Source organism: Callorhinus ursinus, unplaced genomic scaffold (assembly GCF_003265705.2).
Source record: "Callorhinus ursinus isolate GAN/ISIS: 27379988/994484 unplaced genomic scaffold, GSC_fseal_2.0 scaffold9, whole genome shotgun sequence".
Lineage (NCBI taxonomy): Eukaryota > Metazoa > Chordata > Mammalia > Carnivora > Otariidae > Callorhinus > Callorhinus ursinus.
Genome location: NW_027397071.1, coordinates 22,354,994 through 22,367,585, shown reverse-complemented (window position 1 = coordinate 22,367,585; position 12,592 = coordinate 22,354,994).

Genomic DNA, 12,592 nt, shown 5'->3' with positions numbered 1-12,592 from the left:
AGAAACGGGTTGAAGCAACAATAACAAAAAAAGAAACAAAACCCCACATCAATACTTAAACACAATTAACCAACTTGACCTAACCTATGTACCTGGCAGCTGCAGAATTCTTCCAATCCCTGAATATGATAGATCTGTCCATTTATTTAAGACTTCTTCAACGTCTGTCAGTAATATTTGATAGCTTCCTGTGTAGAGGTCTTACACTCTTTCATGAGCTTCATGGCCAGGCATTTGATGTTCGTTCTGTCCTGGTATAAATTGTATCCACTTAACATTTCATTTTCTAATTGTTGCTACTGAATAGGCATGCAGTTAATTTTTGTATATCGATCTTAGTGACAGATTGTATTTTCCAGGGATGGTCCCATGAATATATATCCCATCCCACGTGCTCTTGACAGTGAGGTATCAGCGTCCTCCACGGAGAGGTGAGGTCTATATCCTCTCCCCTTGGACCTGGAAACCTTTGTAATTTGTTGTGATAAGTTGGGGGATTTGGGGGTTGAACAAGGGAGAGACGGGACCAGGAGAGGCAGTAACACACAGACTTCATTTGCCTGGTACCAGCACAGGTTTGCCTGTGAGGGAAAGTTCCTCCCAGTAACAGGGTCAAAACATAAAAACTGACAGAACGAAGGAAAAATCAGTTCCAGGGATGGTGGTGTGGGACCATCACCCATGAAAACATCCTTATTCTGTTATACTGGTGGGAAGTCCAGCTGGAATGCCGAATTTCAGCTTTAGATTATTTTCCCTTAAAAATTTTGCATAGTCGGGGCGCCTGGGTGGCTCAGTTGGTTAAGCAACTGCCTTCGGCTCAGGTCATGATCCCGGGGTCCTGGGATCAAGTCCCGCATCAGGCTCCCTGCTCAGCTGGAAGCCTGCTTCTCCCTCTCCCACTCCCCCTGCTTGTGTTCCCTCTCATGCTCTCTCTCTCTCTCTGTCAATTAAATAAATAAAATCTTTAAAAAAAAATTTTGCATAGTCATTGGCCTCTTGTATTTGTTTTCTTAATGTCCAGTTTGCTGTTGAGACTTTTTCTCCTACCCTTCTCACCCCTGTCTCTCTCAAGATTCTTCTGTGACATATCTGGCAAGTCCTAGAGATCTCTAGAAAGGCAAATTAATCTTCTTCCTCCCCGTTCCTCGTACATGTAGATAGAATATGGCTCCCTTGTCCATGTACAAACATCTTCTGTGCCTTTGTCCATTATTTACTGAAATCATTACACCATAATTTCCTCTTGCCTTTTCTCATGGTCCCTATGGATTTAAATCTTTTAAGTTCATTTAGTATCATGTTAGTGGGGTCTTGAGAAGGTGAGGGAGAGACACATGTTTCATCTCTAACTGCAAAACAATGAGGACTTTTTTTATGTCCCTACATATATACTTTTTTCCCCCCAAAGCTTGCTTATTTTAGCAATAAAGAGAATAATATATTTAAGGAAACTCAAAGTGAATAATTGGGGCATGATTCTAGGATGTTCTTTACAACACCATATTCCACAGGGATCATGTGGAGCAGATTCATGATGTTCCGTTTCATAGAACTTTCTGTTGCTGCAGGTAAAGGTCCATTTGCTTTCCATTCTTGGAGTGGAAGAACAAGCAAACTCCATGATCTGGTCATTCTGGTTCTCTGAAAATGGTTTTTAAAAAAAATAACAGTCATCCTAAATAAAAAATATAAAGTATAGCCAATACTTTAAAAGATGTCTTTTCTTAAAAAGATACATTTTTAAAGATAAATTAACTCTATTTAGCCATTTCACCAAAAGCCACTTTGACTTTGGTATCTTTGAGGCAATACAAACACCAAACATTGTCAAACACACTTTATTTTTGGCAGTGTCTGATACCTAAGATATGGTTTTAAGCATTCCCTCTTCCTGGAGGACTCCTCCCATTTACCCCTCTTCCTTTCCCCTTTGTCTGATTAGCTCTGTGTCCTTTAGCTGCAACTTTATTTATTTTATTTTTTAAGATTTTATTTATTTATTTGACAGAGAGAGAGAGCAAGAGAGCACAAGCAGGGGGAGCGGCAGAGGCAGAGGGAGAGGGAGAAGCAGGCTCCCCGCTGAGCAAGGAGCCCGACATGGGGCTCAATCCCAGGACCCTGGGATCATGACCTGAGCTGAAGGCAGATGCTTAATTGACTGAGCCACCCAGGTGGCCCTAGCTTCAATTTTAAATAGCCCTTCCATGCCTAAGTTAGATGGCCCTACAGGAGTCCCCCAAACACTCTATACTTTCCGTATCATATTACTATCTATTGTTCTGTTATCATTACTTGTTTGACATTTTACCCTGCAAACACAAGAGCTCTATAAATGCTGGGATGGTGCCTGGTGTATTTCAATCAAATCCACAATGCCTGGCACTTGGTAGGTGTTTAGTATTAGAATAAATTAATGAATAAGTGAATTCAAATGCCCAATCATGGCTTTTTTTTTTTTTTGAAGGCAAGGAGCCAAGACAGGTAAAGAACTATTTTGTACAACATTAAGCGTCCTACAAAGGAGTTTATGAGTGTAGTGAGGTGGTGGGGAGAGTGCTGGGAATCCAGGAGAGGAAAGCACCTGGTTGAGACACAGGGAATATTATGAGCTGCCCTGAAGGATAGGTAGGTAGAGGCAAGGCACGTGAATCCGTGCCATGGAGGCAGGAAAGCTTTTGGCCTTTAGATAGCTGCAGATGAAGCAGAGGTCCTCAAAGTCTTGTCTTTGGAAAATGACAAATCACATCTTTGGAAAATGTAATATTTGGAATATGATCGTGGCTCTGCTTTTACTTTTGGCTTGGATTAATAACTTGTTGATATGTAAGTTCAATAAATGACATCTTCTCATCAAGGCTGTGCAATTCTATACATCGGTGAGGTGTCTGTCTTCCTTTTCGCCCTGCACCCCATACCTGGCTTTGTGAAATCGGGAATAGTGGGCTGACCGGCTGGAAAATCACATAGAACAGAGCTTCTCAGACTTCGGTGAGTGCACACATCACCTGGAAAAATGCAGATTCTGATTCTGTAGGTCTGGAGTGGGGCTTGAGAATTTCCATCTCTCACTAGCTCTCAAATGATCCCAAAGCTGCTGAACTCCGAGTACACTTGAAGTAGCAGAAGCTGGGGTGGAGCTCTGGCTCTGGACTAAAGAGACCACCACAGGTAGAGTTGCAGAAGGTTGGAGAAGGTAGTCTGGTTTAGTGATTCTGGCCACCCCTCTCGCCAGGTGCCTTCATTCTTAATCATTTACAGGTGTTTGGTTTTAGGACTCCTTTCTTTTATAACTCCTTCTAGAAGCACTCGGGTCAAGTTGTCAATCCACCTCAGGAACTGAAGATGGCACCACAATCTTAGTTATAAACCACACTTCCATCTCCTGCTGTTGTGTGAGGGAAAAGTACATTCCTGCCCCTCTGAATGTTACATTTCCAATTCTCTGGCTTGATATATGCTCAGGGAACAAAAGTTACTTTGCAGATGGAGCGTAGTTTTTTCGTGGTTTTTGAAAATCACGTTGGAGAGAGAATGTTATCTCAAGAACCAGTCCAGAGCCAAAGCTTTTTTCTTAGAACCCTATTTAAAAGTTTATTAAATTTTACATGTTCAAGATGACTTGCAATTTCTCACTTTCAAAATTCCTGGATTTTTTTTTTTTAGTATTTTTATTTCCCCACAGGAAGAGTGTTATTTTTAATTGTTCATTATTGATGCTCTAATAATGTGTAATCACATAATTGAGGCTAAAAGGAGCTGAAGAGCTTTAGGCCAATTAGTGCACTTGATGAAGGAGAAAACAGGCTTCCCAATTTCATTTAAGTTCTTTTGAAAGAGTTTCTGTTCCTTGCAATGGGAAAAATACTGACAGACTCATATGTGACAAAGGCAGGGCACAGTCTGCAGATGAAGGACCTTATCTGTGCTTTATGTATTACTTTATGTATTATTTTGATTTTTGGCCTCACAGCAGGCTGCATTCTGACCTCTTCAAGGGCTAGGAATGCCCCCATGTGGGTCTATAGCTACTCTTATTGTAGTAAAAAATAGATTAAGCCAGTGGTTCTCAAAATTTATTGGGCATTAAAATTACTTGGAGGGCTTCTTCAGCACAGATGGCTGACCCCTATCTCACACCACTCACAAAAATTAATTCAGAATGGACTAAAAACTTAAATGTAAGACCTGAAAAGATGAACCTCCCAGAAGAAAACATAGGAACAAAGCTCCTTAGGAATGAATTTTTGGAAATCATACCTAAAGCACAAGCAACAAAATAAAAAATAAACAAGTGGGACTACATCAAAATATGAAGTTTCTCCACAACAAAGAAAACCATCAACAAGATGAAAAGATCACCTACAGAATGGGAAAAAAGTATTTGCAAACCATGTATCTGATGAGGGGTTAATATCCAGAATATATATAGAACCCATACAATGCAAGAGCAAAAACAAACAAACAAAAAACAAACAAAAAAACCCAAAACTAAAAAATGGACAAAGAACCTGAATAGACATTTTTTCCAAAGAAGACATACAGATGGCCACCAAGTACATGAAAAGATGCTCAACATAGCTAGCCATCAGGGAAATGCAAATTCAAACCACGATGAGATACCACCTCACACCTGTTAGAATGGCCATCATCAAAAAGACAAGAGATAATAAATGCTGGGGAGCATGTGGAGAATGGGGAGCCCTCGTGCGCTGTTGGTGCACTGTGGAAAGAAGTGTGGAGGATTCTCAAAAGATTAAAAAAATAGAAATACCATATGATCCAGCAATTCCACTTCTGGGAATGTATATAAAGGAAAGTAGTAAGGAAAGAAAGTAAAGGAAAATGTATATAAAGTCCAAAAACACTAACTTGAAAATGTTGTCTGCACCCCCCATGTTCAGAGCAGCATTATTTACAATAGCCAAGACATGGAAACAAAAGTGTCCACTGACGGATGGATGGATAAAGAAGTTGTGGCACAATGAAATATTATTCAGCCATTAAAAAAAAAAAAACAAGAAAATTCTACCATTTGCAACAACATGGATGCACCTTGAAGGCATTATGTTCATTGGAATAAGTCAGAGAAACACTGATACTGTATGATCTCACGTATATGTGAAATCTAACACCACCACCACCTCCAGTATCATAGAAAAAGAGGTCCGACTTGCGGTTCCTTGAGGGTTGTTGGTGGGGGAGGGGGAATTGGCAGAAGGTGGTCAAAAGACACAAACTCCCAGGGAGAAGACAGAGCAGCACTAGGTTGGGGTGGGATGCACAACAGGCTGCCTAGCTAGCATTGCTGCACGATGCACAGAAACCTGCTAGGAGGGTCGGTCCTGAGAGCTCTCAGCACAAGGAGAAATTATTTTTCTTTTTTAAAAAGATTTTATTTATTTATCTGAGAGAGAGAGAGAGCAGAAGCAGGGGGAGCAGCAGGCAGGGGAGAGGGAGAAGCAGGCTCCCCACTGAGCGGGGAGCCTGATGTGGGGCTCGATCCCAGGCCCCTGGGATTATGACCTGAGCCGAAGGCAGATGCTTAACGACTGAGTCACCCAGGGGCCCCACTTCCATATACTCTTATCCCATATTCATCAATTGTGAAACAGTCATTTTAAGTAAATTGTTAACTTTCTCCTTGATAAATATTTTTGACCTTCTGTGTATGAGATCTTTGATATTTGGTTAAATTTAGCATTTTTAAACATTGTGAATTCATAATATGGAACAGATTTATTTGAAAAATAACACATAGCTCTAATGTGCTACTAAAGCTACATTATAAATTGGTTTTTCTGTTTTTCCCTTGTTGCATCTTCCAAAAAGGTTTAGATTCATCTGTTTCTGCTATAAAAAAGTCTGAAAGAGACTCATTCTGGTCCTTAATGTACATTTTAATATCCTTTACATTTTTTAGGCTTATTTGTTAGCAGTCGCTAAAGACTGTGGAGTATGGGCAAATTTTAATAGGACAGACTCCTTCTTTAAAGGAGAACCTGGAAATTCCATGATAATGGAGGAGAATCCCTCCTACCTTGTTGCTGCTATAATGTAATTATAGAGATTTACTTTATTTTCACCGATTGACTACAGGCATTTTAAAATCACCAAATTATCTTTTATAAAGATCCTTACATGTTTTAGAAATAATATAAACTGTAAAATTACTCTATTATTATTTTTGTTTTGCAGCGGAATAATAAGCAGAAATAAGGCTTTATTCAAGAAACCATTTTTTAAATTTATAGCTGCTACCCCAGTGGTAAACCATTGCTGAGTGATAGCATGTGCTTTACCAAGTTTTCTAATCGTGTGTGTTTCACAGCGTGGGCAGCGCTAAAGCACTTTGGTTTTATGTGAAGTTTGGTTCAAACAATTTTAATCTAAGCCTCTAAACTTTTTGCACTGTCTTAATTGCTCTTGTTTTTTTAATATTCTTATTTCTAGAAACAACATTTTTATGTGGTTCTATTTTAGCTTTTTTCTAGTTCAACTTAAGTAAAAAAAATTAGCACTTCTATCAAAATTGGACTATTAATTTTCCTATCAGTCTAAAGTAGCATTTCCCAAAGTATGTTCTATGGAATGCCAGCTATGGCAGAGGAAATGATCCATGCTACAGAGCCCTCTCAGAGAGTTTTAATGCACAAGTTTTATGTTTCATTAAGAGCTTTGAGAAGGTCTTTGATAAAGACATGTGTTAGCTTTCTTTAACCCAGGTTTTCTCAAATTTACTTGACCATGCACCTTCTTTGCTCTAAAAGGCCACTTAACATTACTTGGCATTATTCACCTACTCCCTCATAAAAATCAGATTATTTCTGTATCTTATACTATATCATTTTTTTTGGTATGTGGAGCTAGGTTTAAATCATTTCGTGCAGTGTTTTTCAAAATATATTTTACTTACATTTGTGAATGTTAATAAACATTCTTTGAAAAAGAGTATGTGATCAGATAAGTTCTATCTTTCTTGTACATTGTAGACATATGGTACTCAGAGATCCTTTCCTTAGATGATATAATGGTTTTCAAAAAGTAGTAGAATTCTTACTTTGAATAAGTTCTTAATGGATATTTTTAGAACAGATAAATATGTAAAATAAATTAAGAACATAAAAGAGGAGTTGGTCTAGTTGAAGTGTATTAACAGATCTGAAGCCTCTGGAGAACCATTCTGAGGCTCTAAGGAACCCCACTAGTCTACTAGAGAGGACTTAGAATTTAGTCCTCGCATCAGCAGATAAGGCTCCACGGGTCAAATCCCACTGCCATCTGTGTGGGAAAATTTTATTAGGATGCAGCCAGTCTCATTCTTGGCTGTTTTTCCTCTATAGTAGCAGCACGGAATAATTGGAACAGAGACCCTCTGGCCCACAAAAGCTTAAAATATTTACTCTTGACCTTTTACAGTGAGAGTTTGCTGTTCTCTCAGGCTATCTCTGCCATTAGTTCATACAAATGAGCATCAGGATATTAAAATATTTAAAAACAGACACTAGTTTATTTCATCCATTATAACCCATCGCTGGCTCTATAAAGTTGTTAAACCCCTTTTGTGGCAGCAGAAGTTTTTTTAAATTACCATTTCTATGAAGGAAAGAACTAAGGAAATCATTGTTATTTATGGAGTTGATTTTCAAGAAGCCTCTTTCAAATGATCAAATTTCAAAAGTTGGAAACATGTTTCTGCAAGAAAATGTTTTTCAGCCTCTTTTTTCTTATTGATTCTTTTGAGTCAATAAAAACTTCCAAGAGTAATTTTAGAGCTTTACAGGTTTTCTTAGTGTTAAATATTGCTTCTTTTGCAACTAATGCATTGCATATGGTGGTTTGCAGTGGTATCATTGGTCGTAGCAGGAAAGATTTCAGGAGATACTTATTCAACTTCATCGCTACCATGCCTCTCGTAAGTGGAATTCTTTAAAAATCTTTACATAGGGAATAATTTGGATCTTACTAAAATCTTCAGAGATTCTTTACTTCTTAAGTTGACTTTAAAGATTTATGGGAATAAGTTCCTATTTCAAGTTTAGTTTTGTAACTTTTGGCAGAATTTTTCAATGTAAACCTTTATACTAGATAGTAAGAAAGGAGTTATTAGGTTGGGTTCAGTTTCACTGTATACATTATGTGGATGTGTCCCTATGTGTTGTTTTGTTCTAACATTTAGGCCAGGGTTTCTCTGATGTTTAGTAGCATCCTACTTGATGGCAGTAGTGCCCCTCCCCCAGTTTTAACAACCCAGGATGCCTCCAGGACATTGCCCAATGTTGCGAGGAGGCTGAGGTGCTGGTAGGTGTGGTGGCAAAATCACCTGGATTGAGAACCATTGCTTTGGGCCATAAACTATTATAGTAACTGGAAGCACTAATGTAGTTGAAGTGAAATTGGAATTTATTATCTGAATTTATTAAAAATAAAGGTCAGTGTTTGGTTAAATCATAAGTGACATTTTTAGCTTGGTTCTTTATTTTACTGCCACTATAAGAATTTTAGTATTATAAATATGGAAGTAAAAAAAAGCTTGATTGTAAAATCCAGCTAATTAGAAAATATGTCAGAGATTTAATAAAGCTTGAGGATACATGTACATGGCTTTTGAACCTTTACAAAAATTGAGATATGTGTAGATATCATTAAAAATCGAGATTCATGGGCGCCTGGGTGGCTCAGATGGTTAAGCGTCTGCCTTCGGCTCAGGTCATGATCGCAGGGTCCTGGGATCGAGTCCCGCATCGGGCTCCCTGCTCCTTGGGAGCCTGCTTCTCCCTCTGCCTCTCTCTCTCTCTCTGTCTCTCATGAATAAATAAATAAAATCTTTAAAAAAAAAATCGAGATTCAGTGGACAACCATTGTTTTCTTGAGAAAATGTTTATGTAAATGTGAGTTTGGAACTATGGAAGAATTAATTTCAATATAATGATGGAAAAGAGAAGTAAAGATGACTGTAGAAATAATCTGGAAATGGTATTAGTTGGTATGAAATTTATAATTTTTTTTTTTAACAAATGCAACTAGAATTTCATTGTCTAGGGTCATAGTGCTTGTAGTAGGAAACAGAGATACAAACATAAATGTCAGGACTCCTTTACACTGGATCCAAAGGGGACAGATTTGGCTTTTTGTTTATTTACAAAAGAAGTATCAAGATGCTTCTCATAATTAATGATATTAACGTATTGTAAAATTGAGTTTCAAGTAGAGTTTTAATATATCAGCATAATATAGCCAATTGCATTTGGCTTAGCATACACTGAGTAAAACGGAACTGAATTATATCAATTTGGACTATCAGTTACAAAAATCATAGGATTTGGGAACAGAGCCAATGCTAGAGAAATAAATTATAATTTTGTAAGTAGAAATGTAGTAAAACCAGTAATATGTGTTTGTTTGTTTCAGGTCTCTGTAATTAATAACTTCTTGAAGTTTGGGTTAAATGAGCTCAAACTGTGCTTCTGAGTAAGACTAACTAAATACCTCAATGAGGAGTATCTCCAGCAAGTGATAACTTATTTTTATATTAAAAATACTTACATTGAGGGGTGCCTGGGTGGCTCAGTTGTTAAGCGTCTACCTTCGGCTCAGGTCATGATCCCAGGGTCCTGGGATCGAACCCCATGTCTGGCTCCCTGCTCCGCGGGAAGCCTGCTTCTCCCTCTACCACTCCCCCTGCTTGTGTTCCCTCTCTCACTGTGTCTCTCTGTCAAATAAATAAATAAAATCTTAAAAAAAATACTTGAATAGAAATGCTTATGATATCGAGATAGAAGTTTTTCTTTTGTATTTGATATGTTTTTTAAGGAAGTTCTCTTAGACACAGAAGCATATAGGCAAAGACCTCAGCAATTCAGACTCTAATCCTGGCTCTTCCTTTAATGTGCAAGTCATCCTTCTCTGGACTTGCTTCCTTATCTCTAAAGTAAGGACAGTCTTTAAGGCCTCTCCCAGCTCCAAACTTTTCCATTTCTATGAATTTGCACTATGTGCTAGAATGTGACTTTTTGTTTGTTTTTAAAATCATTAGTTTTAATGTCATTTTCTTACTCCTGTTTTAGAGCTTTCACATATTATAAAATGGGAAATCTGGACAACAGGATAGCCAATCCAGACCAGCTGCTTACACAAGATGTAGAAAAGTTTTGTAACAGTGTAGTTGATCTGTATTCAAATCTTAGTAAGGTAAGTTTCTTTTATTTTCTTTTTAAAAATTATTTGTTACTTTGTTGAGTTTTGAATCTTAGCAAATTTATATAGAATTGATTTGATGGACATAACAGCATATAACTAAGTGCTTTCATAAGAAAATTAGAGTTGTTATAATAGTTTTAACTACAGTTATTTAATTTTCTCTATTATGTTTGTGAGGTGCTTTGGCCAAGAATGAAGAATTTAGTGTCTTATAAAGATTTTGAATGAATTTTGCAGGCCGATTACAGTAAAAACAGAAATTTGAATTTTTGTTACTTGACGTGTGGACTTGGGGCAATTGTTAGAAATTGACCGTCAGTTTATGTTTCCAGTTGCATACCCGCAACACTAGGCTGGGACGTCTTCCTGTCCATTTCTGTGCTTCAGTATCTCTAATTCTAATAGATCATTTGCGTAATGGCCAAAAAATCTTCACAAGATGCTAGTTGATTTCAGTTTTCTAATTTCTATTTCCCCCCACCCCCACCCCAGAATATCGCCAGAGCTCTTGGGACTGAGGATAGGCCTTAACCAGGTTTCTTCCTGCCAGTTTCCTCAGTTCTTACTCGTCTCGCTGTCTTATATCTCACCACCGTTCACAGCTTTTGCTGTAGTCTTCTCATTAAGTCCTCTTCTTTGCCATTACCTCCTGCCCTGTCTGGGACATGTATGGGGCACCGGCAAGATCATCTACCCGGCATTTCCTCCCCTCTTCATCTTAGATGCCCTATTTCCTACTCTAATCCACATGGCTGCTCTTGGTCTGGGGTGGGAGCTTGTCTCAGAGTGGACCAATCATAGTATCTTTGTCCCTGGCCACAATTGATCCAGATGCCCAGTCTACCCAGTGCTAGACACAAGAACTCTCTACAAGGGGCTGGGTCACATTGTAAAGAATAGGAATGCTCCTGCTTCCTACTGGGTATTTACCCCAAAGATACAAATGTAGGGACCCGAAGGGGTACGTGTACCCCAATGTTTATAGCAGCAATGTCCACAATAGCCAAACTGTGGAAAGAGCCAAGATGCCCATCGACAGATGAATGGATAAAGAAGATGTGGTATATATACACAATGGAATATTATGCAGCCACCAAAAGGAATGAGATCTTGCCATTTGCAACGACGTGGATGGACCTCGAGGGTGTTATGCTGAGTGAAATAAGTCAATCAGAGAAAGACATGTATCACATGACCTCACTGATATGAGGAATTCTTAATCTCAGGAAACAAACTGAGTGTTACTGGAGTGGTTGGGGGTGGGAGGGATGGGGTGGCTGGGTGATAGACATTGGGGAGGGTATGTGCTACGGTGAGCGCTGTGAATTGTGCAAGACTGTTGAATCACAGATCTGTACTTCTGAAACAAATAACGCAACATATTTTAAGAAAAAAGGAAAAGAAGAAGATAACAGGAGAGGAAGAAAAGGGGAGTATGTCAGAGGGGGAGACGAACCATGAGAGATGATGGACTCTGAAAAACAAACTGAGGGTTCTAGAGGGTAGGGGGGTGGGGGGATGGGTTAGCCTGGTGATGGGTATTGAGGAGGGCACGGTCTGCATGGAGCACTGGGTGTTATGAACAAACAATGAATCATGGAACACTGCATCAAAAACTAATGATGTAATATATGGGGATTAACATAACAATAAAAAAATTAAAAAAAAAAAAAGGAATGCTCCTGCTTCAACAATGTGGATGGACGTATGCTTTCAGCCTTGACCCTTCTCCCCACTCAGTCAGTCCGCAGTTCGGTGATCACTGTTCAGCGGGGAGATGGTAGCTGAAAACAGAGAAGCCTGGAGTTTCTCTGGTTCAGGCCAGCCTGGACAGACGGGACTAGGGCATAACAGCCCGCAGATGGATGGAGGACATGGCAGCAAGTAGGAGGGAGGCTCCTAGCACCTCCCGCCCAACCACCGACTGCCTAGCAGATTTCCCGGGCTGGAGGGAGAGGCTAGCTGGTGGGGATGTGGAGGGACCTGGAGGCAGGGACCGGGAGGTAGGGACCATGGCAGTGGTGGTGGCCAACTGGACACAGGGAAAAGGCGGATGTTCCAGGGAATCACGAAATCACTCGGGATGGTTTCTACTAGCCCGTGGAAAGGGCGCCTAAATTGTCCCGCTGTTTACACCACTGCAGGGGCCGGGCTCCGGAGCAAGGGCTGGGCCCGGGGGGGGGGGGGGGGGGGGGGGGCGGGACAGGTGCCCGGTGCCTGAGCTCAGTGCTGCCAGGGCAGCCCCCAGGGAGTCGGGGAGAAGGCGGAGCACGGGGGAGACCGCGGAGGGAGAGACCCGCGTTAGCTCCCACCTGCCTCTTCCTTGAGGCCTTTGTGGATCCCCACAAAAGAACGTGGCCATTCTCTCTTTGGACTCCCAGCGAGACCTGGT